This window comes from Bos indicus, chromosome 27 (assembly GCF_029378745.1).
Source record: "Bos indicus isolate NIAB-ARS_2022 breed Sahiwal x Tharparkar chromosome 27, NIAB-ARS_B.indTharparkar_mat_pri_1.0, whole genome shotgun sequence".
In the NCBI taxonomy this organism is placed as follows: Eukaryota; Metazoa; Chordata; class Mammalia; order Artiodactyla; family Bovidae; genus Bos; species Bos indicus.
In genome coordinates this window covers 19195532-19221348 of record NC_091786.1, presented here as the reverse complement: position 1 = coordinate 19221348, position 25817 = coordinate 19195532, and the positions used below count along the sequence as shown (strand labels likewise).

Below are 25817 nucleotides of genomic sequence, written 5' to 3'. Positions count from 1 at the left end.
CCTGTGTCTCCTCAAAGAGCCTTCATTTCTCATCCTAAAGCTTTACTGTGTGCTTTTTAAAGCACAGGAGCCGTGTGCTTATTTATACTTGTCTCATCTACACCCACACCCAATGTCTGCTTCACAATAGACCGTGCCTAAACATCAGTTAAAATATTAAGATTCCAAAGCCTGGGGTACGATAATGAAGGGAGTGGAACAGAGTGTGACTTGACTAGGTTGAGTTGCGATAGAAAAACAGAAGTAGACATGTTGGATGGGTAAGGAATAGCAGACCTTTGGATATTAGTTCCTTATTTATTTACCAGCTGTCTGCAACTTGGTGTCTCCTACACCGCCTAGTGGTAGGAAAATACAAAAGATGTTTTGACTCAGGGCCTAATCTTAAGGGCCTTTATCTAAGTAAATAATGTGTAGCGAGAGGCGGTTTAACATATAATTAAGAGTATAGGGCTTCCCTGGTGGCTCAGTGGTAAAGAATCCACCTGCCAGTGCAGGAGACACAGGTTCGATCTCTGGTCTGGGAAAATCCCACAACTGCCTGCAGAGCAGCTAAACCATGTGCCACAATTACGGAGCCTGTGCTCTAGAACCCATGTTTTGCAACAAGAGAAGCCACCACCTGCAAAACTGCAACAAAGAGGAGCCGCCACTCGCTACAACTGGAGAAAGCCTGTGTGCAGCAAGGAAGACCAAGCACAGACCGCACCCCCCGCTCCCCACCCCGAAAAAAAATGAGTGTAGCTGCTTGAGACAGACTGCTGTGGTAGACAAACCTTGCTGTCTTTTTGAGTTTGATGACTTTGTAAAGTTGTGTGTGTGTGTGAAAGTCAGTCGGGTCTGACTCTATGTGACCCCATGGACTGTAGCCCTTCAGGCTCCTCTGTCCTTGGAATACTGTCCAGGCAAGAATACTGGAGTGGGTTGCCATGCCCTTCTCCAGGGGATCTTCCCTACCCAGGGATCAAACCCAGGTCTCCCTCATTTGTAAGTTATATAACTTCCATATAACTGTGTTTCTCCAGCTGTAAAATGGGATATCTCCTAGGGTAATGATGAATATTGAGAGTTAATATAGGAAAAGACTTTTAAAATTTCTGATAAGTTGTGCATCATAAATGTTAGCTATTATTATTAGCTATCAAAGTGCCCTGAGAAAGATATAAATGAAATGTTGTAGCAAGCTATTATCTCTTGTCTTCCAGGTCTGAGGTGATATTTCATTGTGGTTTGATTTGCATTTCCCTAATAATTAGTGACATTGAGTGTCTTTTCATGTACCTGTTGACCTTTGGAAAGATATCTATTCAGTTCCTTTGACCATTTAAAATAGCTTTTTCTATTGAATTTCTTATATATTTTGGATATTAATCCCTTATCAGATGTATGATTTGCAAATGTTTTCTCCATTTCTGTAGACTGCCTTTTTATTTCTGGTTGTTTCTTTCGACTTCCCTGGTGGCTCAGATGGTAAAGTGTCTGTCTACAATGCAGGAGACCCGGGTTCAATCCTTGGGTCTGGAAGATCCCCTGGAGAAGGAAATGGCAACCCACTCCAGTATTCTTGTATGGAAAATCCCATGGACGGAGAAGCCTGGTTGGCTACTGTCCATGGGGTCACAAAGAGTTGGACACGACTGAGTGACTTCACTATCTATCTATCACTGTCTTTGCTGTGACCAACTTTTTAAAAGGTTTGTTGTAGTCTCAGCCATTAGCACCACCTTGTGGACAAATAAGAAATGGCTACATTTTGCTCAAGTAGCATCAGTTCAGTTCGGTTCATGGCACCCCACTCCATTACTCTTGCCTGGAAAATCCCATGGACAGAGGAGCCTGGTAGGCTGCAGTCCATGCTAAGGGTCGAACACGACTGAGCGACTTCACTTTCACTTTTCACTTTCATGCATTGGAGAAGGAAATGGCAACCCACTCCAGTGATCTTGCCTGGAGAATCCCAGGGATGGGGGAGCCTGGTGGGCTGTAGTTTATGGGGTCGCCCAGAGTCGGACACGACTGAAGTGACTTAGCAGCAGCAGCAGCAGTCACTCAATTGTGTCCGACTCTTTGCGACCCCATGGACTGCAGGACACCAGGCTTCCTTGTCCATCACCAACTCCTGGAGCTTACTCAAACTCATGTCCGTCAAATCGGTGATGCCATCCAACGATTTCATCCTTTGTCAGGCAGCATCAGATCAGATCAGATCAGATCAGTTGCTCAGTCGTGTCCGACTCCCTGCGACCTCATGAACCGCAGCACGCCAGGCCTCCCTGTCCATCACCAACTCCCGGAGTTCACTCAGACTCACGACCATCGAGTCAGTGATGCCATCCAGCCATCTCATCCTCTGTCGTCCCCTTCTCCTCTTGCCCCCAATCCCTCCCAGCATCAGAGTCTTTTCCAATGAGTCAACTCTTCACATGAGGTGGCCAAAGTACTGGAGTTTCAGCTTTAGCATCATTCCTTCCAAAGAAATCCCAGGGCTGATCTCCTTCAGAATGGACTGGTTGGATCTCCTTGCAGTCCAAGGGACTCTCAAGAGTGTTCTCCAACACCACAGTTGAAAAGCATCAATTCTTCGGCGCTCAGCCTTCTTCACAGTCCAACTCTCACATCCATATATGACCACAGGAAAAACCATAGCCTTCACTAGATGAACCTTTGTTGGCAAAGTAATGTCTCTGCTTTTGAATATGCTATCTAGGTTGGTCATAACTTTCCTTCCAAGGAGTAAGCGTCTTTTAATTTCATGGCTGCAGTCACCATCTGTAGTGATTTTGGAGCCCAGAAAAATAAAGTCTGACACTGTTTCCACTGTTTCCCCATCTATTTCCCATGAAGTGATGGGACCGGATGCCATGATCTTTGTTTTCTGAATGTTGAGCTTTAAGCCAACTTTTTCACTCTCGACTTTCACCTTCATCCTCAGGCAGCATCAGGTTATGAAAAAATATCCAGTCTGAACTATCAGGAAAGCTTAGTCCCAACCGACAGCACCACCTTGTGGACAACTAAGAAAATGGCTGCATTTTGCTCAAGTAGCTTCTGGTTGTCTGAAAAGTACCCATACCCAAATGAACTTACTTGCAAAACAGAAAGATATTCACAGACTTAGAGAAGGAAGTTACGGTTGCTGGAGGAAAGGGATAGTTAGGGAGTTTGGGATGGACATGTACACACCGCTGTATTTAAAATGGATAACCAGCAAGGACCTACTGTATAGCACGTGGGACTCTGCTCAATGTTACGTGCAGGCCTGGATGGGAGAGGAGTTTGGGGGAGAACGGGTGTGTGTATGTGTATGGCTGAGTCCCTTCACTGTTCACCTGGAACTGTCACAACATTGTTTGTTGATTGACTATCACTTCAGTTCAGTTGCTCAGTCGTGTCCGACTCTTTGCGACCCCATGAATCACAGCACGCCAGGCCTCCCTGTCCATCACCAGCTCCTGGAGTTCACTCAAACTCATGTCCATTGAGTCGGTGATGCCATCCAGCCATCTCATCCTCTGTTGTCCCCTTCTCCTCCTGCCCCCAATCCCTCCTAGCATCAGGGTCTTTTCAAATGAGTCAACTCTTCGCATGAGGTGGCCAAAGTATTGGAGTTTCAGCTTTAGCATCAATCCTTCCAATGAACACTCAGGACTGATATCCTATAGGATGGACTGGTTGGATCTCCTTGCAGTCCAAGGGACTCTTCAAGAGTCTTCTCCAACACCACAGTTCAAAAGCATTAATTCTTCGGCGCTCAGCTTTCTTCACAGTCCAACTCTCACATCCATACGTGACCACTGGAAAAACCATAGCCTTGACTAGATGGACCTTTGTTGGCAAAGTAATGTCTCTGCTTTTGAATATACTATCTAGGTTGGTCATAACTTTCCTTCCAAGGAGTAAGCGTCTTTTAATTTCATGGCTGCAATCACCATCTGCAGTGATTTTGGAGCCCCCCAAAATAAAGTCTGACACTGTTTCCACTGTTTCCCCATCTATTTCCCATGAAGTGATGGGACCAGATGCCATGATCTTAGTTTTCTGAATGTTGAGCTTTAAGCCAACTTTTTCACTCTCTTCTTTCACTTTCATCAAGAGGCTTTTTAGTTCCTCTTCACTTTCTGCCATAAGGGTGGTGTCATCTGCATATCTGAGGTTATTGATATTTCTCCCGGTAATCTTGATTCCAGCTTGTGCTTCTTCCAGCCCAGTGTTTCTCATGATGTACTCTGCATAGAAGTTAAATAAGAAGGGTGACAATATACAGCCTTGACGTACTCCTTTTCCTATTTGGAACCAGTCTCTTGTTCCATGTCCAGTTCTAACTGTTGCTTCCTGACCTGCATACAGATTTCTAAGGAGGCAGGTCAGGTGGTCTGGTATTCCCATCTCCTTCAGAATGTTCCACAGTTTATCATGATCCACATAATCAAAGGTTTTGGCATAGTCAATAAAGCAGAAATAGATGTTTTTCTGGAACTCTCTTGCTTTTTCCATGATCCAGTGGATGTTGGCAATTTGATCTCTGGTTCCTCTGCCTTTTCTAAAACCAGCTTGAACATCTGGAAGTTCATGGTTCACGTATTGCTGAAGCCTGGCTTGGAGAATTTTGAGCATTACTTTGCTAGCGTGTGAGATGAGTGCAATTGTGCGGTAGTTTGAGCATTCTTTGGCATTGCCTTTCTTTGGGATTGGAATGAAAACTGACCTTTTCCAGTCCTGTGGCCTCTGCTGACTTTTCCAAATATGCTGGCATATTGAGTGCAGCACTTTCAAAGCATCATCTTTCAGGGTTTGAAATAGCTCCACTGGAATTCCATCACCTCCACTAGCTTTGTTCATAGTCATGCTTTCTAAGGCCCACTTGACTTCACATTCCAGGATGTCTAGCTCTAGGTGAGTGATCACACCATCGTGATTATCTGGGTCGTGAAGCTCTTTTTTGTACGGTTCTTCTGTGTATTCTTGCCACTTCTTCTTAATATCTTCTGCTTCTGTTAAGTCCATACCATTTCTGTCCTTTATCGAGCCCATCTTTGCATGAAATGTTCCCTTGGTATCTCTAATTTTCTTGAAGAGATCTCCAGTCTTTCCCATTCTGTTGTTTTCCTCTATTTCTTTGCATTGATTGCTGAGGAAGGCTTTCTTATCTCTCCTTGCTATTCTTTGGAACTCTGCATTCAGATGCTTATATCTTTCCTTTTCTCCTTTACTTTTTGCTTCTCTTCTTTTCACAGCTATTTGTAAGGCCTCCTCAGACAGCCATTTTGCTTTTTTGCATTTCTTTTCCATGGAGATGGTCTTGATCCCTGTCTCCTGTACAATGTCATGAACCTCTGTCCATAGTTCATCAGGCACTCTATCAGATCTAGTCCCTTAAATCTATTGCTCACTTACATTGTATACTCATAAGGCATTTGATTTAGGTCCTATCTGAATGGTCTAGTGGTTTCCCCCACTTTCTTCAATTTAAGTCTGAATCTGGCAATAAGGAGTTCATGATCTGAGCCACAGTCAGCTCCCAGTTTTGTTTTTGCTGACTGTATAGAGCTTCTCCATCTTTGGCTGCAAAGAATATAATCAATCTGATGTCGGTGTTGACCATCTGGTGATGTCCATATGTAGAGTCTTCTCTTGTGTTGTTGGAAGAGGGTGTTTGCTATGACCAGTGTGTTCTCTTGGCAAAACTCTGTTAGCCTTTGTCCTGCTTCATTCTGTACCCCAAGGCCAAATTTGCCTGTTATTCCAGGTGTTTCTTGACTTCCTACTTTTGCATTCCAGTCCCCTATAATGAAAAGGACATTTTTTTGATCAACTATACCCCAGTGCAAAATAAAAAGTGTAAAGAAATGATAATAGATGTGAAAGCTCTTTGATATCTACTAAATTTGGAGAAGGAAATGGCAACCCACTCCAGTATTCTTGCCTGGAGAATCCCAGGGACAGAGAAGCCTGGTGGGCTGCTGTCGATGGGGTCACACAGAGTCGGACACGACTGAAGCGACCTAGCATGCGTGCATGCGTTGGAGAAGGAAATGGCAACCTACTTCAGTATTCTTGCCTGGAGAATCCCAGGGACGGAAGAGCCTGGTGGACTGCTCTCTATGGGGTCGCACAGGGTCGGACATGACTGAAGCGACTTAGCAGCAGCAAATTCAATAAAAGCCTAAAAAATTATTACTACTAAAGGCAGGCATGTGTTGGGCGAATGTGTAATAAAGTTAAGTGTTGCTTAAAAAAAGTACTCATAACCAAATTTGGAATTTAGAAAGCATCCTTGAAGCTGTATTTAGAGGATGTGTTTCCCCTAATACACTTTGAGATCACTTATAAATATCAGCAATACTATGCTGTCCTTTAAATACAAATATAACGCTCTTCATGTAGAAAGCGCTGCTGCTGCTAAGTCACTTCAGTTGTGTCCGACTCTGTGCGACCCCATAGAGGGCAGGGATTCTCCAGGCAAGAACACTGGAGTGGGTTGCCATTTCCTTCTCCAATGCATGAAAGTGAAAAGTGAAAGTGAAGTCGCTCAGTCGTGTCAGACCCTCAGCGACCCCATGGACTGCAGCCTTCCAGGCTCCTCCATCCATGGGATTTTCCAGGCAAGAGTACTGGAGTGGGGTGCCATTGCCTTTTCCGGTAGAAAGCGCTACAGAAACTGAAAAGAACTGGTATTTTTTCCTTAACATCATCTGATGCTCCTTGAGCGAAATGTAGCCATTTCTTATATGTCCACAAGGTGGTGCTGTTTCCCTACGAATAACACAAGGCAGCCGATCCCAGGAACACAAGGGACTCAAAATATCACCGTAGGTCCTTTTCCATAATTATTAGTTTTTCAGGGTGCAATTAGGTTTGTCCCATAGAAGTAACGTGTAGTTTTTCTTATAGAAGCATAATTTATGATTTAGTACAAAATTTGGCATTGTCAGATTGAAGATTTTTTTCATTCTTTTTTTCCCTTATAATTTCATTTATAATAATTATATTTTTAGTGATACTAACAGCTTCATAAAAACATCATTATATTATACACCCAATGACTGTGAAATCATTTGCCTTGAAGCACAGTGAAATCATCAATCAGCAAACTGGGTCTGAAACGGGCCATTTTAAGAAAGCTATTTACGCTCTAATTTGCAAATTGGGTTTTTTTTTTTCTTTGAAATTAAAACATTTTAAAAATGTACCAACTACGCTTGCTTAAAAAAAGTAATGGTTCTTTTTATGGTAAGGAAATAAATTGAACCTCTGTGCTGGAAAGTGCAGAAAACAAATCAGCTTTCTTTATAAATAGATTTTACTGCTGGCTTAGAAATTACCTTCTGTGCTTTTCAGATGATGGAAAAATGAAATCAGCTTCTGTGTGCACTGTGCAGAGAGCATATTTGCTGTATTCCTTTCAAGAGGATTATGGAATGTTGGGAGGTCAGGATTCTCAAAACGAGAGTTCTAGGAAGTGGCAAAATGTGGAAAGGAAAATAAAGCAAGCCTGGTTGTTTTGTATATACACTTAGTATATATGCTGATGGGTTGGAGGGAAACCCTGGATGGGGAGCCAGCATGTCATCTTGTTCTCACTTGGACGGACTTGACGTGATCCGGTATTCACTGAAGGCCAAGGCTGACCAGGCGTCAGGTTGGCTGGCATTGGAACCTGGAGAGAAGCCACTGGCCAGAGGTTGTGGCCACGTGTTCAGAGTCTGGTGCTCAAAGCGAACTCAGTTCAGTCCCTCAGTTGTGTCCGACTCTTTGCGACCCTGTGGACTGCAGCACACCAGGCCTCCCTGTTCATCGCCAACTCCCAGAGTTTACTCAAACTCATGTCCATCGAGTCGGTGATGCCATCCAACCATCTCATCCTCTGTTGTCCGCTTCTCCTCCTGCCTTCAATCTTTCCCAGCATCAGGGTCTTTTCCAAAGAGTCAGTTCTTCTCATCAGGTGGTCAAAATATTGGAGTTTCAGCTTCAGCATCAGCCCTTCCATTTTTCAGGACTGATTTCCTTTAGAATGGACTGGTTGGATCTCCTTGCAGTCCAAGGGACTCTCAAGAGTCTTCGAGTCTTCTCCAACACCACAGTTCAAAAGCATCAATTCTGTGCTTAGCTTTCTTTATGCTCCAACTCTCACATCCATACATGACTAATGGAAAAACCTCAAAAAAAAAAAAAAAAAAAAAGCTCAAATCTAAGCAGGGCGTTAATGCCAAATCTGACACCAGCATCTAGGTGTCTCAGTTGCAGCTGAGACTCCAGTCTGATCGGAGGATTGAGTCACCTTGGAGATCCAACAGAACCCACAGAAGTGTGCTCCTCAGATGCTGGCTGGCGAGCAGCACGGGGTTGCTTCGTTCCACTTGGTAGATGCTCTTTGCTAGGCTAAGTTTGATAGAGACATCCTTCAGGAGCAGGGACATGCTCTTCAGATGAGGGTACAGGTTTGGCTCCTTGGAGCGGTAGCCCTAGAGCTCATAGTTCAAAGGAGGAGGGAGGAGACAGCATCTCCTGATGATAGGTGATTGTATTTATACTGGACTAAAAAAAAATTACCTATTTATTATTTATTTTTGGCTGCACTGGGTCTTCGTTGCTGCACGGGCTTTTTCCAGTTGCAGTGAGTGGGGCCGCTCTCTGCTTGTGGCGCGCAGGCTTCTCATTGCAGTGGCTTCTCCTGTTGCGAAGCTCGGGCTCGAGGGCCCACGGGCTTCCATAGTTGGTGGTGTGTGGACTTAGTTGCTGCGTGCCGTGTGGAATCTTCCCGAACCAGGGATTGCGCCCGTGTACCCCACATTGGCAGGTGGGTTCCTAGCCACTATGCCACCAGGGAAGCCCTAAACTGGATTTTTTTTTTTTAAGAGAATTCTTATGTCTTAGTCTGATTGGGCTGCTATAACATATAATCATAAACATGAAACTGCTTATTTCTCTCGGTTGTAGGATCTGGGAAGTCCAAGATGAAGGAAAATTCCTCGTCTGGTCAGGACCTGCTTTCTGATCTGCAGATGGCTCCTGTCCTCACATGGTAAGAGAGCTCGCTTTCTGTTCTAACAACAACACGAATCCCCTTATGACTTCCTCACCGTCATGACTTCACCCAAACTAAATCACCTCCCCAAAGCAAAAGCTTGTAATGCCATCCCATTGTAGGGAATAGCTTTAACATATGAATTTTGAGAAATCACAAACAAGTAGACCACAGCACATCATCTGATAAGATCTAGTCCCTAAAAATGATGTAAAATTATGACTTGATTCTTGTCCAAACTGTCTGTCTGGATTTCTTAAAAACAAAGCATACTTAACTATTTCCTTGAAAGATTTCTTCATCCATGCCCTGTTGTAGTTACAGAATTTTTACAGAATTACATCCAGGAGAATTCTAATAATTTAATCTATCATAGAGGTGAAGTGAAGTGAAGTGAAGTCGCTCAGTCATGTCCGACTCTTTGTGACCCCATGGACTGTAACCCACCAGGCTCCTCCATCCATGGGATTCTCCAGGCAAGAATACTGGAGTGGGTTGCCATTTCCTTCTCCAGGGGATCTTCCCGACCCAGGGATCAAACCTGGGTCTCCCACATTACAGGCAGACACTTTAACCTCTGAGCCACCAGGGGTAAAGCATGTGCTTTGGAATCATACAGTTGAATTTGTGAACAAATCCACACAAAATCCTCCTCTTGATTCCTTTTACTGGTCCAGTTTTGCTGAGGAACTAACTTTGGGAGACTTGCCCAAGATCACACAATTCGTAAGTGGTAGAGCTGAAGTTGGTATACTCAGTCTCTCTGAGTCCACGACCTAACCATTGTCCAACACTGCTTTTTTAAGGCCTGGAGAATGCCACCATTCTTCCTTCTGAAATCTCACTTCCTTCTGGGTAGCAACTTAATCAATCTGTGAAGAGGGCACCATAATACAGACAAAAAAAGTTCTTTGAAATCTAATGTTTGTGGTGAGGAGCAGTCCTGTGGCATCGCCAGTGGGTAAGCATCTTTTGAAGGCTCTCTCTGCACCAGTTCAGTAAGAAGTAGAGACGTTACTGTTGGCCTGTGCAGGACAGAAGGCCCACAGCTTACACCCTTCCCTTCCCTTTTACTTTATCTCCAAAGGACTTTTTACAGTTAGTCAAGTTTAAGGATCTTTTATGAGCCCCCGGGGAGAGGTAGAACTTTCCTAGATCTTGGTAAAGGTTTTTTTTTTTTAAAATATTTATTTTATTTGGCTACACTGGGTCTTAGTTGTGGCATGTGGGATCTAGTTCCTTGACCAGGGATTGAACCCGTGCCCCCTGCACTGGGAGTGCAGATCCTTAGCCATTGGGCCACCAAGGAAGTCCCTCTAGAGACTAGGTAAAGATTTATGGGCAAGCAGAAGAGTTAATGTAGCTTGCGACTACTCCTTTCGGGAAAAAGTCTAATCATTTCTTTCTTTGACTCCCCTTCGTTCCCTCAAATGCTGGATAAAATGCATCTGCTTTCTAATCCTTGTCAATAGAGGATATCCGCTCTCTTTCACTGAACACAGAACCAGAAACAAATAAGAAAGAATACAGTGAAACCTAGGCAGGCTTCCCAGGCTTCCTCAAGTCTACTCTGTCTGGTGGCTGTCCTCGTCCTCCTCGTGACAGATGTTCCATCCCTTTCTCATAAGAGAGTATCCAGATCTAAGATTTGGGTCTGACCTTTGGGAGAAGTAGGCAGGAGTGGTCTCTGGCTTGTTTTGGCATCTGACCAAGGGCTTCCCTGGTGGCTCAGATGGTAAAGAATCTGCCTGCAATGCAGGAGACCTGGGTTTGATCCCTGGGTTGGGAAGATCCCCTTCAGAAGGGAATGGCAACCCACCCAGTATTCTTGCCTGGAGAATCCCATAGACAGAGGAGTCTGGCGGACTACAGTCCATGGGGTTGCAAAGAGTCAGACATGAATGAGCAGCTAACACACACACACACACACACCAGAGTCCTTCCAGCATTCAACTCAGCTCAGTGACCTCTCTGTGTGTTTGGGGAAAATCTCCAGGTAGTAATAAACTGTTATTTTCCTGTGCTTTGTTTTCTGTGCATATATATCTTTCTTAGGGACATTGTCTGGAGATTGGTTCCTTGGCCAAATACCATCTTAATCACTGCCATTATGACGAATTGTTTGCCCTTGTGGAACTGAAACCTAAATGGAGATTGAGTGAACAAGTAGAGTGAGCCAATTATGTTACGATGTCAATCTTTTTGTGTCTTCTTAGGAATATTGATTGTTTCCCCCCTTGTTCACCAAGTTCTAGGCTTGGTGATAAAAGGGATATTTTGATCTGCCGCAAACTTCCTGATTGGTTAGCAATAAACTTGACTGCCTGGAATAGACTGCTGGGAACTATCTCTTGTCTCAATCAGAAATTCCACTATTGGGAGATGTGTGTGAGCTGGGAAGGTCGTAAATATTTATTGATTACCTGCTGTACGCTTAACCCTATGTTAAGCACTGGACCTATTAAATAATTTTGACTATCTTCATATTCAGCCCTCACGACAATACTCTGCTTTTCTTTTTCTCCCCCTAGTTGTGATAAGTGGGGGCTGCTTTTCGTTGTGGTGCACAAGCTTCTCATTGAGCTGGGTTCTCTTGTTGTGGAGCACGGGCTCCAGGGCGTATGGGCTCAGTACTTGCAGCTCCGGGCTCTAGAGCACAGGCTCAATAGTGGCACTTGGGCGTGGTTGCTCTTTGGCACGTGGGATCTCCTGGATCCGGGGTTGAACCCGTGTCTCCTGCATCGGCAGGTGGATTCATTACCACTGAACTTTATTTTTCTGGGCTCCAAAATCACTGCAGCTGGTGACTGCAGCCATGAAATTAAAAGACGCTTACTCCTTGGAAGGAAAGTTACGACCAACCTAGACAGCATATTAAAAGCAGAGACATTACTTTGCCAACAGAGGACTGTCTAGTCAAGGCTATGGTTTTTCCAGTGGTCATGTATGGATGTGAGAGTTGGACTGTGCAGAAAGCTGAGCGCCAAAGAATTGATGCTTTTGAACTGTGGTGTTGGAGAAGACTCTTGAGAGTCCCTTGGACTGCAAGGAGATCCAACCAGTCCATCCTAAAGGAAATCAGTCCTGGGTGTTCATTGGAAGGACTGATGTTCAAGCTGAAACTCCAATACTTTGGCCACCTGATACGAAGAGCTGACTCATTTGAAAAGACCCTGATGCTGGGAAAGATTGAGGGCAGGAGGAGAAGGGGACGATAGAGGATGAGATGGTTGGATGGCATCACCGACTCAATGGACATGAGTTTGGGTAAACTCCAGGAGTTGGTGATGGACAGGGAGGCCGGTGTGCTGCAGTCCATGGGGTTGCAAAGAGTTGGACACGACTGAGTGACTGAACTGAACTGAATTGAACTGAGCCACCAGGGAAGCCCCAGATGCTTAGTTTTGGCAGACACAAGACAAATCTGGTGTCAGGGGGCCTGAGCAGGCCACAAGGAAGCAGGCTGGGTCCAGGGAAGGGTGGCGCTGCTTGTCTAGGGAACTGGCCACCTTTGGGCTGGCAGCACATCAGAAAACCCCACTCCGCTTCCCTCAGATGCTGCCCAGGTCTGCTGGAGCTAAGAGAGCTCTGAGAACGACCACTCCACGGCCTGAGTGTGGGTCCTGGGCTGCCTTCCCTCATCAATATCTTGGCTGATGGCTATGCATGTGGGGGCTATTTGCCTGGCTTTCTCAACCCGTGCCAGAAAACGTGCTTTTGAAGTGGTTTGGAAAGCTCCAAAGGAGACGTGCTTCAGGTATTGGCGTTACTGCCAAAGAGAAAAAGATTCTGCTTTTCATCAGCTGCTTGCTCCAGTGGTCTGTGTGTCTCCGACACCTACTGCTGATGGCCCTGTCGGGCGGATCCTGCAGTGGAGGGTGAACAGCAGCCCAGGGTCTTCCTCCCCATTCCAGGCTGGGCGGCGAGCAGCCTTACAATGCTGGGATGCTCCAGCTCAGGTAGGCTGGAGATCAGTGGCCACTCTTAGAGCACGAGGTTGGACACTCTTTATAGTTTCCCCACACGCGGAAATTGGCAGGGCTTGAGAAAGAATCACTGGCAGAAGTTCATTTTCTTTTCCTGCTACCTTCCCCAGCTGTAAATCTAAAAGCTTTTTACCTAAATCACGTTTGGGATCTCCTGGGATTGGAGAGCAGTTCCCCCGGAGTTTTTCCCAATCAGAGTTCAGTCCTAGCGATCTGAGAGTTCGAATAGTCTATTTGAATTTGAAAAAAGCTGTTCTCATTGATGCTTCTCATAGTCTCTCCCTCCCCCAGAAGGCTTCTGATTTTGTGTCTTTAGGTTTTGCCCACTCCCCCTACCAAATCTCAGATTCCTGGAAGTGAAAGCCTTTCATTTTGAATTTCATCATCTCTCACTTAATTAGAATTTCATTCACCTGTTGTGGCGGGTTTACTTTCATCCCTTCAAAATAAGCTTCCCCTGAGTTTTCTCCAACTATCTGACCCAGAGCTATTTAAATCTTAGGGCTTCCCTGGTGGCTCAATGGTACAGAGTCTTCCAGGAGACGCAGGCTCGATCCCTGGTTCAGAAAGATCCCCTGGAGGAGGAAATGGCAACCCACTCCAGTATTCTTTCCTGAGAAATCCCATGGACAGAGGAGACTGGTGGGATACAGTCCATGGGGTTGCAAAGAGTCAGACATGACCATGGGGTTGCAAAGAGTCAGAGATGACTTAACAATGAAACAGTAACCTTTTAAAAGGCCTTATTTCCAAGTAGTCACATTGTGAGGTCTTGGTGATAGGACTTCAACACATACATTTCGGATGAACACAGTTGAGACATAACAGTCATTAATCGCCTTCTTATTTTTCAGTCCAGTGGGATCTGAGAAATTTTCAGTATTAAACCTCTTCCTCTTTTCTTGGGGGGGGGGCTGCTCCTTTGATTCTACACTTGGGTGATTTTTTTCCCCTTTCTTTGGCTCAGATCCCCCGCTCCCTGTGCACCCCGCCCCCCCATCTTTCCTTACCTCCAAACTCTAAGTGCTAGAATTCCTCGGGACTTCGTTCTGGGTCCTCTTCTCTTCTCACTTGATAAAAACTTTAAGATTTTAATAATGCCTATGCCTTAAATATCATTTTAACACAGATGTAAGTCTGTACTACAGACCTTTCTTGCTAAGTGCCAGAACACCATGTCCAACTGTTTTGTTTTTTTTTTTTAACGTTTCCACTTGGATTTTCACAGTCATACCTAAAATCAGAACTCAGAAAACTTGAGGTCTATCCCCCAAAGTTATGCCTCTTCCTAAATCTATTCCTCCCTGTTGGTTTTCTTCTTATCCAGCCTTCTTGTTCTTCATAGAAAAAACATCACTCATTATCAGAGAAATGCAAATCAAAACCACTATGAGGTACCATTTCACGCCAGTCAGAATGGCTGCGATCCAAAAGTCTACAAGCAATAAATGCTGGAGAGGGTGTGGAGAAAAGGTAACCCTCTTACACCGTTGGTGGGAATGCAAACTAGTACAGCCACTATGGAGAACAGTGTGGAGATTCCTTAAAAAACTGGAAATAGAACTGCCTTATGACCCAGCAATCCCACTGCTGGGCATACACACTGAGGAAACCAGAATTGAAAGAGACACGTGTACCCCAATGTTCATCACAGCACTGTTTATAATAGCCAGGACATGGAAGCAACCTAGATGTCCATCAGTGGACGAATGGATAAGAAAGCTGTGGTACATATACACGATGGAGTATTACTCAGCCATTAGAAAGAATACATTTGAATCAGTTCTAATGAGGTGGATGAAACTGGAGCCTATTATACAGAGTGAAGTAAGCCAGAAAGAAAAACACCAATACAGTATACTAACACATATATATGGAATTTAGAAAGATGGTAACGATAACCCTGTATACGAGACAGCAAAAGAGACACTGATGTATAGAACAGTCTTTTGGACTCTGTGGGAGAGGGAGAGGATGGGATGATTTGGGAGAATGGCATTGAAACATGTATAATATCATATATGAAACGAGTCGCAGTCCAGGTTCGATGCACGATACTGGATGCTTGGGGCTGGTGCACTGGGACGCCCCAGAGGGAGGGTATGGGGAGGGAGGAGGGAGGAGGGTTCAGGATGGGGAACACATGTATACCTGTGGCAGATTCATTTTGATATATGGCAAAACCAATACAATATTGTAAAGTTAAATAAAATAAAATTAAAAAAAATAAATAAAAGCTTAGTATAGCAAAAAAAAAAAAAAAAAAAAAAGAAAAGAAAAAAGAAATAACCTTCATTTACCCACTTGCTTCTGCCAGAAATGAAGAGTAATCCTTGATGCTTCTTTCTCTTGTCACACCTCTATGGGACCACTTGCAATCAAGTCCTGTTACTCTCCTTCAAAAACATGTCCTGATAGCAATCTCCTTCCATCCGCATGAGTACCTCTCACCCGGTGAGTAAACAGAACTCCTCCTTCCAACTCTGTGCCCCTACAGTTCATTCTCTACGGAGCATCCAGGGAGGTCCTTTAAAGATTTCAATTAGATCTTATTTATTCTCTGTTTAAAGATCATTAATGGTTTCCCACCCACAAGATAATTCTGCTAGATTGCAAGCTCTAAGGCTGCTGTATCCTTTTGGAGATAGATCTTGCCAAGATATTTTCCATTTGGTTTCATTTAGTATTTTTTTAAATGTGAAGTGCTGCTACCTTATCATTGCCAATGAAATTCTGCTTACAGTTGTTAACATGAGTTTAAATTGACATAATGGGCAGCTGTCTTTGGCATCTATACATGATGGTCCTTTTGTAAGGTTTAATGTGTGGCAGGTAAAGTTATAAGCATTACAAGCAATAGCATATTTAATCCTATAACACAAAGACTCATGTATTACTATTCCATTTTTACAAACAAAAAACCAAATATGGATTAAATAATTTGCTTGAATTGCAAAAAAAAAAATAAAAAAAAAGGCTTGTCCTGTTTGTTTCTGTTTCCCCAGAGCTTAGCCTAGGCTTCCCTGTGGCTCAGTGGTAAAGAATCCACCTGCCAATACAGGAGATGCAGGAGAAGACATGGGTTTGATTCCTGAGTTGGGAAGATCCCCTGGAGGAGGAAATGGCAACCCACTTCAGTATTTTTGCCTGGAACATTCCGTGAACAGAGCAACCTGGTGGGTTACAGTTCATGGAGTCCCAAAAGTCAGAAATAACCGAGCGCAGGCACACAGACAGGCCTAGCCCAGTGCCTCATGCCAATACCTAATAGGGCCTGACGCAGCGACCCCGCTCTCGCCAGCCTTTTCAGCCTCGTCTTTCACACCAGTACTCATCTGTCCCGGTCACTGCTCTTTTCCAGATCTGTAGCTGGCCTGGTCCAGGCTGCCTGGGCTGTGGTACACCCACTCTCCCTTTGGCTGGATTCTCTGGTGGCCTGGCTACACTAAGTGGTGTCCACGATCAGAGGCCTGGGCATCCTGGAAGCTTGTTAGGACTCAGGTCCCACCCTAGACCTAATGGAGCAGAATCCACACTTCACCAAAGTCCTCAGTGATTCACGTGCATAGGAAAGTGTGGCCTCAGCCTCAGTGTTAGTTCTTTAGAGAGACCTTCCCCAGATGACCAGCATAAGTTCGGCCAAGTAGTGGATTCTCTCATCGCATCTGTGACACCCAGAAGGGAAAGGAAGTGAGACGCCAGGGAGGAAGGCAGGGGAGGTGAAGCCTGCCAGTCAGAAGCTGTTAAACTTTTAATTAAGTGTGACCTTTCAAAAGTTTCGGATTTACGTCTGTGTCTCCTTTGCTGTCCTGTACGTAGGATTGTTGGTACCATCTTTCTAGATTCCATATATAGTGTGTTAATATATGGTATTTGTCTTTCTCTTTCTGACTTACTTCACTCTGTGTAATAGGCTCTAGGTTCCTCCACCTCTTTAGAACTGACTCAAATGTGTTCCTTTTAATAGCTGAGTAAAATTCTATTGTATGTGTACTACAACTTCCTTATCCATTCGTCTGCCGATGGACATCTAGGTTGCTTCCACGTCCTAGCTATTGTAAATAGTGCTGCAGTGAACCTCGGGGTACAAGTGTCTTGTTCAGTTTCTGGTTTCCTTGGAGTACATGTCCAGTAGTGGGATTGCTGGGTCATGACTCAGTGGGAGAGAGAGGCTTGGTTTGAGAGAATAGCACTGAAACATACACATTACCATATATAAAATAGATAACCAGTGTGCATCTGATGCATGAAGTAGGGCCCCCAAAGCCAGTGCTCCATGACAACCTGGAAGGATAGGGTGAGGAGGGAGGTGGGAGGCGAGTTTCAGGATGGAGTGGACACATGTATATCTATGGCCAGTTCATGTTGATGTATAGCAAATACCATCACAGTATTGTAAAGTAATTATCCTCCAATTAAAATAAATGAGTTAATTAAAAAAATCCACAATGGAAATTGAAATAAAAATTCAACGCAGAAAAAAGTTTTGGATTGCACAGAGGAGCCTGTGAAGTCTGTGAAGAGTATGAATTGATTTGAGCAAACAGAAAGTTGCAACAAGCTTTGTTTGCATTAACAGAGTTTTGAGTCCACCCTAGAAAACCTCTTGATGTAGTTGTTTTGTGTTGATTTGCCACACTATGACACCACGGGATAAATGCACAGCAGTGAGTCACAGTCACTCTGGGTTTTCCAATATTTCATTGATCCATGGTTGTGTATTGTAGACAATCTGGCTAGGGCACCTTTTCTTTAATGTAATTGGATTCCAGCTTTGGTGCAAGTCAATTGTTCAGTGTTTTGTTGCAAATACTTTAGACGTTACATCGCTGACCGATTGATTTGTGGTTCCTGGGGCCTTCTGCAGATTCTGTAAGAAGCCCCAAAATAACATTATTGTAGATCTCCAGCATGTTAGAAAGGACATGCGATGAGTGTTCAACCAATGAACGAAGCCATAGTTTGTGACTGAGAGACCAATGAAAACACAGTAATTAAAAGTAAACACCGTTACTTACCTCTGAAAACATTTCTATAGTGTCATACTTGTATACTTTACTTGTAAAATATTTTATTGCTTCTATTGCCAAGTGTTTCAGGATTTTATGGTGCCAAAATGTTTATTAATTTAACTAGACAATTTGTTGGAGTTTTTCAACAAACTAAAAGTGTTGGCGGAGCTGTCACGTTAAAGTACAATCCCATGCAACCTTTCAGCATTACGGCTGCTCCTTGTTTGTTTAATAAGAGAGCTCACGAATGCCTGATTGCAGAGGAAAGTGGGTGCAGGTGTAGTGCCGTTTAGGGGTGATGGAGGCACATTTGGCGTCTTTTGCATGATCTGTAGGTAAAGCCAAGCAGAAGTTACAATCAGCCCTCTGTCAAATCTACATAGTTTAAAACGGCACAGAGCTTTTTTGGACATTGAGGGAGGAAGTTTAGTAGAAATCTAAGGGAGGAGAGAGGGACCAACATGTGTTGATTGCCCTTCCATGCTGCTGCTGCTGGCTGCTAAGCCGCTTCAGTCGTGTCCAACTCTTTGTGACCCCATGGACTATAGCCCTCCAGGCTTCTCTATCCATGGGATTCTCCAGGCAAGAACACTGGAGTGGATTGCCATTTCCTCCCCCAGGGGATCTTCCCCACCCAGGGATCAAACTCAATGTCTCCTGGGGCTTCTGGATTGCAGGTGGATTCTTCACTGCTGAGGGGAAGCCCTGCCTTCTATGGGGTACTCATTTACTCCTCACACCCACCCTTTAAGAGGGGGTTCATTTGTTCCATTTAACTCAAGTGAAAAATTGAGCTTCACACGCATGCTTTTTTTTTTTTTTTGACTCCTGGTTACACATTAAAATCAAAGGAGTGGCATTAAAAAACGACATTGTACACTTGTTGGGATGCCTATAATTAGAAAATGGAAAATAACAAGTGTTGGTGAGGATGTGGCGAAGTTGGAACCCTCATGCACGGCTGGTGGGAATGTAAAGTGGTGCAGCTGCTGTGGGAAATAGTGTGCTGCTTCCTCAAAAATTTAAATGAAGTAATCATATGAGCCAGTGATCACATTTACAGTAGTAGTAGTGTTAGTCGCTCAGTTGTGTCTGACTCTTTGCAACCCAAAGACTGTAGCCCACCAGCATCCCCTGTCCATGGAATTCTCCAGGCAAGAATACTGGAGTGGGTTGCCATTCCCTTCTCCAGGGGATCCTCCTGACCCAGGGATTGAACCTGGGTCTCCTGCATTGCAGGCAGATTCTTTACCATCGGAGCCACCAGGCAAGCCCAATCACATCCATAGATTGGTATATATCCAGAATAACCAAAAGCAGGACTCAGAGACTTGAGTATCCATGTTCATTACTGCATTATTCGCAATATCCAAAGGTGGAAATAACCCCAAAGTCCATTTATGGATAAATGAATAACGAAAGTGGTATATACATATAATGGAATCGTATTCAGACGTAAAAACAAATGAAATTCTGATACTTGCTACAACATGGATATGGAAACATGCTAAGTGAAGTAAGCCGGACACAAAAGACAAATATTGTATGATTCCACTTACATGAGGTGTCTAGAATAGGTAAATTCATAGAGACAGTAAGTATAATGAGGGTTACCAGGGGCTGGGGAAACGTGGGGATGGGAAGTTATTGTTTAATAGGATAGGGTTTCTATTTGGGACGATGGAAAAATTCTGAAGATGGATGGTGGTGATGGTTGCAAAGCATTTGAATGCACTTAATGCCACTGAATTGTTCACTTACAAGTGGTTAAAATGGTAATTTTTATGCTATTTATGGGCTTCCTCGGTGGCTCAGCAGTAAAGAATGTGCCTGCAAGGCAGGAGATGTGAATACGATCCTAGGGTGTGGAAGATCCTCTGGAGGAGGTTAGGGCAACTCACTGCAGTATTCTTGCCTGGAGAATCCCATGGACAGAGGAGCCTGGCAGGCTACAGTTCATAGGGTCGCAAAGAGTTGGACACAGCTGAGCAACTGAACAACAATAATCTCCAAGATTATTGGTTATTGACCCATATGACTCCCTAGAGATGAGCTGCTGCTGCTAAGTTGCTTCAGTCGTGTCCGACTCTGTGCACTCCCATAGACGGCAGCCCACCAGGCTCCCCTATCCCTGGGATTTTCCAGGCAAGAACACTGGAGTGGGTTGTCATTTCCTTCTCCAATGCATGAAAGTGAAAAGTGAAAGTGAAGTCGCTCAGTCGTGTCCGATTTCTAGAGACCCCATGGACTGCAGCCTACCAGGCTCCTCCGTCCATGGGATTTGCCAGGCAAGAGTAGTGGAGTGGGGTGCCATTGCCTTCTCCGCCTAGAGATGAGAGGACCCCTAAAATCTCACCAATCATCAGGTATTTGTCAGTCAAAAATATCTCTGTGTTTGCTAAAGCTGGGAATGGGGAAAGAGTAAAGAACAGAGCCTGAAGCTACTCCAAAGGCCCCTAACTTCAGGGGCCGGAAGTGGTGAGGGAAATCAATTCTTCACATCCTTTCTTGGCCTCTACAACTTTGTTTCTCCCTGTTGCCCCCTGCGGCTTCCCCTGGGGTCCAGGTCCTCAGCCATCCTCAGTCCTAATCATCTCCCTCCACCCCTTTGAGTGAAGGAGCATGGTTTAAATGAGGCTGCTGAGCTGCATTAAATTGCACCAATTCAGGAATCTTGAGGAGTTCCATACTGGCTTCTAATGCCAGAGAAAGAATGTGGATGCTCTTCTCTTTTACGGAAACGTCACTGTGTGCTATCTTGATCATGTTTTTCCTTGCACTAGACATGATGTCTATCCAAGCCGTCTTGAATTTGGGTCTTTTTTCTGGATATACATTTCACTTTCCTCTAGTGAAAAGTACAGAGCTAGACTAAACAGTCGGCAGACTTCCTTTTTCTCCTGGTGCCTGCTGAGTCTAGTATTGTTCTTTGGCTTGGCCAAGCCTGCCTTCTTTTCTTTTCGTCTGCTTTTCCCTTCTGATGGAGCCAATGTATATTAAAACTTATTTATTTATTTTTTTTACCCAATAGATCTTTTATGAGGAGAAGGGGGCGACAGAGGATGAGATGGTTGGATGGTGTCACTGACTCAATGGACATGAGTTTGAGCAAACTCCGGGAGATAGTGAAGGACAGGGAAGCCTGGTGTGCTGCAGTCCATGGGGGTCTCAAAGAGTTGGACATGACTGAGCAACTGGACAACAACAGCCCAATAGCTCTTTTTATGAAGCTGGTCTCTGATGATGTTTCTGTTAAGGATAATGAAAAATAGGCAAGACTGAATATAGTTCAATATATCTTCCATTTATTTAATAGAAACATTCTGATAAGAAAGAAAGAGTGCTTCTTTTTAACTCATCCTTTACTGCAGCCATGAAATTAAAAGACGCTTACTCCTTGGAAGGAAAGTTATGACCAACCTAGATAGCATATTGAAAAGCAGAGACATTACTTTCCCAGCAAAGGTCCATCTAGTCAAGGCTATGGTTTTTCCGGTGGTCATGTATGGATGTGAGAGTTGGACTGTGAAGAAGGCTGAGCGCCAAAGAATTGATGCTTTTGAACTGTGGTGTTGGAGAAGACTCTTGAGAGTCCCTTGGACTGCAAGGAGATCCAACCAGTCCATCCTGAAGGAGATCAGTCCTGGGATTTCTTTGGAAGGAATGATGCTAAAGCTGAAACTCCAGTACTTTGGCCACCTCATGCAAAGAGCTGACTCATTGGAAAAGACTCTGATGCTGGGAGGGATTGGGGGCAAGAGGAGAAGGGGATGCCAGAGGATGAGATGGCTGGATGGCATCACTGATTCGATGGACATGAGTCTGGGTGAACTCTGGGAGTTGGTGATGGATAGGGAGGCATGGCGTGCTGCGATTCATGGGGTTGCAAAGAGTTGGACATGACTGAGCGACTGAACTGAACTGAATACAAGGTAGAGCAGGTAAAGAGAAATTAGATTCCAGAATCCCAAATCTATTAAACTCGGGTATCTTCTGACTGATTTTTATTGAGGGCTTTCTTATATGTTTTGCCACCAGCTGACTGTTAACCCACTTGCTCCAAATGGAATATAGTGTGGAACTGGCAAATGGAGATCACAGTGCCTGCTGGGGCTGATAATGAAATATTCAGAAATTTTTGTGAGTTGGTTATTAGACTCCTGGGAGCGTGAAGTCAACCATGATGGGAGTATCTACACCATGCACGCATACGTGTTTAGTCCCTTTCAGTCGTGTCCGACTCTTTGTGACACCATGGACTGTAGCCCACCAGGCACCTCTGTCCATGGAAATCAGCAAATGCTACAAACCCAGACTCTCCTCACCCCCACCCTACCATTATTTACCAGGACACCACTTTTATTCTCCTCGTAAACACTCAGAATTCCTATGAATATTCCTAGCTCTTCCTACACTCCCTGTCTCACTCAGAATAAGCCAAAGCGTCTACGGTGGCCAGCAAAGCCCTAAACGAGCGGATGCACCCCACTCTCTAACCTGCCTCATCCTGTTTGCCCCACTCCCGGGGCTGTTCTGCTTCTCCATCTGGAGAGGCCCTTTTCTCATCAGGGCATTCTCGCCGGAGTTTGCCTTTTTTCCTGGAACACCTTTTCCTCAGATACCTGCCTACCTGGTTCCTCACCTCCTGCAAACCTTTGCTCAATGTCACCTTCTCAGGGCTCTTGTTGTTCAGTCGCTCAGTCATGTTCAACTCTTGGTGGTACATGGACTGCAGCACGCCAGGCTTCCCTTTTCACCTTCTCAGTGAGATCATCTGTATTAGTTTTTTTATTACTGCTGTGGTCAATTAGTACAAATTCAGCGACTTAACACACATTCTCTCCCAATAAGAGTCTGTTTCCTTACTTTTCCCAGCTTTTAGAAGAGGCTCACGTTCTGTGTCTCATGACTCCCTCCCAGGCAGCAGTTTATCACTCCAGCCTCTGTCCTTACACCTTCTGCCTCTGTCTCTACCACCTGCCTCTTTCCCACATAAGGACCCTTGTGATCACATTGAGCCCACCTGGATAACACACGCTAATCTCCCTGTCTGATGGTCCTTCGCTTAATCGCATCTGCATAGCCCTTTGGCCCTGTGAGGATGTGGATATGTTTGGGCATCCTTATTCTGCTACTGTGTCTTCCTTGTCCATCGTACTTGACTTTGTACCTGCTCTCTCCCAGAATTCCTAATCTCTTTTTCTTGCTTAAGTTTTCCGTTGTGCACATTATCATCTGCTAGAACATTATATATCTTGCATACTTATTTTGCTGATGGTCCACCTTCACCCACTAGAATGTAATCTGAATGAGGGTAAATATTTTTGTTTTATGTCATTGTTACATTTTCACTGCTTATAACAGTGCCAAACTCATAGTGAATATTTTATATACACACATAGATATTGTTTGTTTAAATGAAACAGGTGTAAGACTTTGGGAAAAGAAACTGATGTGACCTGGCGGGGGGTGGTGGGGGACTTCCTCCAGTGATGAAAAAAGTCTATGTGGTTGACCTCCCAGAGGAAGTTGAGTAGCTCCAGAGATCTCCCAAGTCAGAACTGCTGTGTCTCCATTGAAATACTTGCCCAAGTTCTGGTTTCTCATCTTTTCTCTCATGTTTGTATTTGCTCTTTGTCTGGAATATTCTCAAATATTTCGTGTTAGTTTCAGACTCTAGATTATAAACACCTGAAGGAAAAAAAAAAACATTTTCCTCCTTGTTTGTCCTGTAATTTTTCTACTCTGTTTGCATAGTGTTAGATATTGGGTATGTGGATGCCTCATATTTCCTTTTCTGATTTTTTTACCTTTTGTTTCATATAAATCAGTTTAAAGGGAGAAGAAGACCAATGTCTTAATTATTTGTGGGGTTTTGGAGGGCAGGTTTTGGGGGAGCTGTGAGGCATTTGCTCTTAGAAAACAACTTCTTTGTGTGGGAAGTATAGCTTCCTAGCTTGAGCACAATGATAAGAAAGTTGGAATTTGAAATCTAGCATATACCTTCAGAAATGGTTTTTCCATATGAGATTTCTGTGGTTGATGTGTGTGAGAAACAATAAGTATAGATGTCAATAACTAAATCCATCAAAGCCACAAACTTCAAGCAGTACTATAAACATTTCTGTTAACTCTGGATAAAGGGAGGGTGACGGTGTAAGAGCTAAGTTTTACTTCAAACATTTCAATTTGTCAGTGTGAAGGGTAGAAGGAGTTGCTTTTCAATGATCTATATTTTAAGATGTTGAGATATTTTTCTTGATACTAGTCTTAATCTGTTTTGTTGTTGTTTTAGTCGCTAAACTGTGTCCAACCCTTTTGCAACCCTGTGGACTGTCATCCCATAGGCTCCTCTGTCTATGGCATTTCCCAGGCAAGAATACTGGAGTGGGTTGCCATTTCCTTCTCCAGGGGATCTTCCAGACCCAGGGATCGAACCTGCATCTTCTGCATTATAGGCAGATTTTTCACCACTGAGCCACCAGGGAAGCCTATAGTTGAGGCTATAGGCTACTAGAACAAAACTACCATAAATTGGGTGGCTTATAAACAACACATATTTATTTCTCACATTTCTGGGGGCTGGGAAGTCCGTAATAATGGTGCCGGCAGATTCAGTGTCTGGTGAAGTCCTGCTTCCTCATAGATGGACACTGTAACCTCACGGGGTGAAAGGGCTGAGAGTTCTGTCTGGGGCCTCTTTTATAAGGACACTCACTCTGTTCATGAGGGCTCCACCTTCATGACTTAGTCATCTGGGAAAGGCCCCACCTCAAAGTTCCATCACATTAGGAATTTTTTAAAAAAATTTATTTATTTGGCTGTGTTGGGTCTTAGTTACAGTATTTGGGATCTTTGTTGTGTCATGTGGGATTTTTCTGATGTGATGCATGGACTCTCTAGTTGTGGCACACAGGCTTAGATGCTCCAAGGCATGGGGGATCTTAGTTCCCTGACCCGGGATGGAACCTGAATTCCCTGCGCTGTAAGACAGATTCTTTACCACTGAGCCACCAGGGAAATCTGAGGAATTATGTTTTGAACACATACATTTTGGTGGAGGGGACACAAACATTGAGACCATAAGAGTACTTATGGAGAAAATAAAATTCTTACTAGAATTTTCAGCTCCAAGTTGAGAATAGATGTTTTGATACTTGTCCTGCTGCGGTCTGAGACTTGGCACCATGGATCTTCCTATGGTCTACTAACAGTTTAGCCAACACACATAAGGATCAGCACAAAATCCTCACTGAGCATTTCTGGTAGTTACATTTTACTTATTCCAGAACAAGGGCTTCTCTGGTGGCTCAGATAGTAAAGAATCTGCCTGCAATGCAGGAGACCCGGGTTTCATCCCTGGATTGGGAAGATCCCTTGGAGGAGGGAATGGCAGCCCACTGCAGTATTCTTGTGTGGAGAATCCCGTGGACAGAGGAACCTGGGAGGCTACAGTCCATGGGGTCACAAAGAGTCAGACACGACGGAGCAAATAGCACTTTGACTTTCATTCCAGAGCAAAGTTAATATATGATGAAAAGCGGAGTATTTCCATTGCCTTCTCAGGTATTACGACAAGAACCTTCCTTCTAGAAAAGCATTGGTGAGTTGTGAGGATGCTGCGTGCTACGACATCCTTTGCCTTCAAGGCATTGTGAACAACTTGAATCAATTGGTACCTTATTAAACACAAGCAAACAGTAAAATGAAAGCCATTTATCTGAAACAGCAGGTTGGAAACTTCATTTGTACCTTGACGTTGTGTCACTAACGCTGCCAGAACTTTGCTCCACC

General features: G+C 44.2%; 1 long non-coding RNA gene across 1 annotated transcript in view; it reads left to right on the top strand.

The window, feature by feature from the left end:
• LOC139180151 (uncharacterized) overlaps window positions 1–25817 on the top strand; it is a 232318-nt gene that overhangs the window by 34023 nt on the left and 172478 nt on the right. Inside the window, exons 2-3 of the long non-coding RNA XR_011564461.1 lie at window positions 8938–9022; window positions 15329–15465. This is a non-coding gene — a long non-coding RNA (uncharacterized lncRNA). The remainder of the gene's footprint in view (window positions 1–8937; window positions 9023–15328; window positions 15466–25817) is intronic.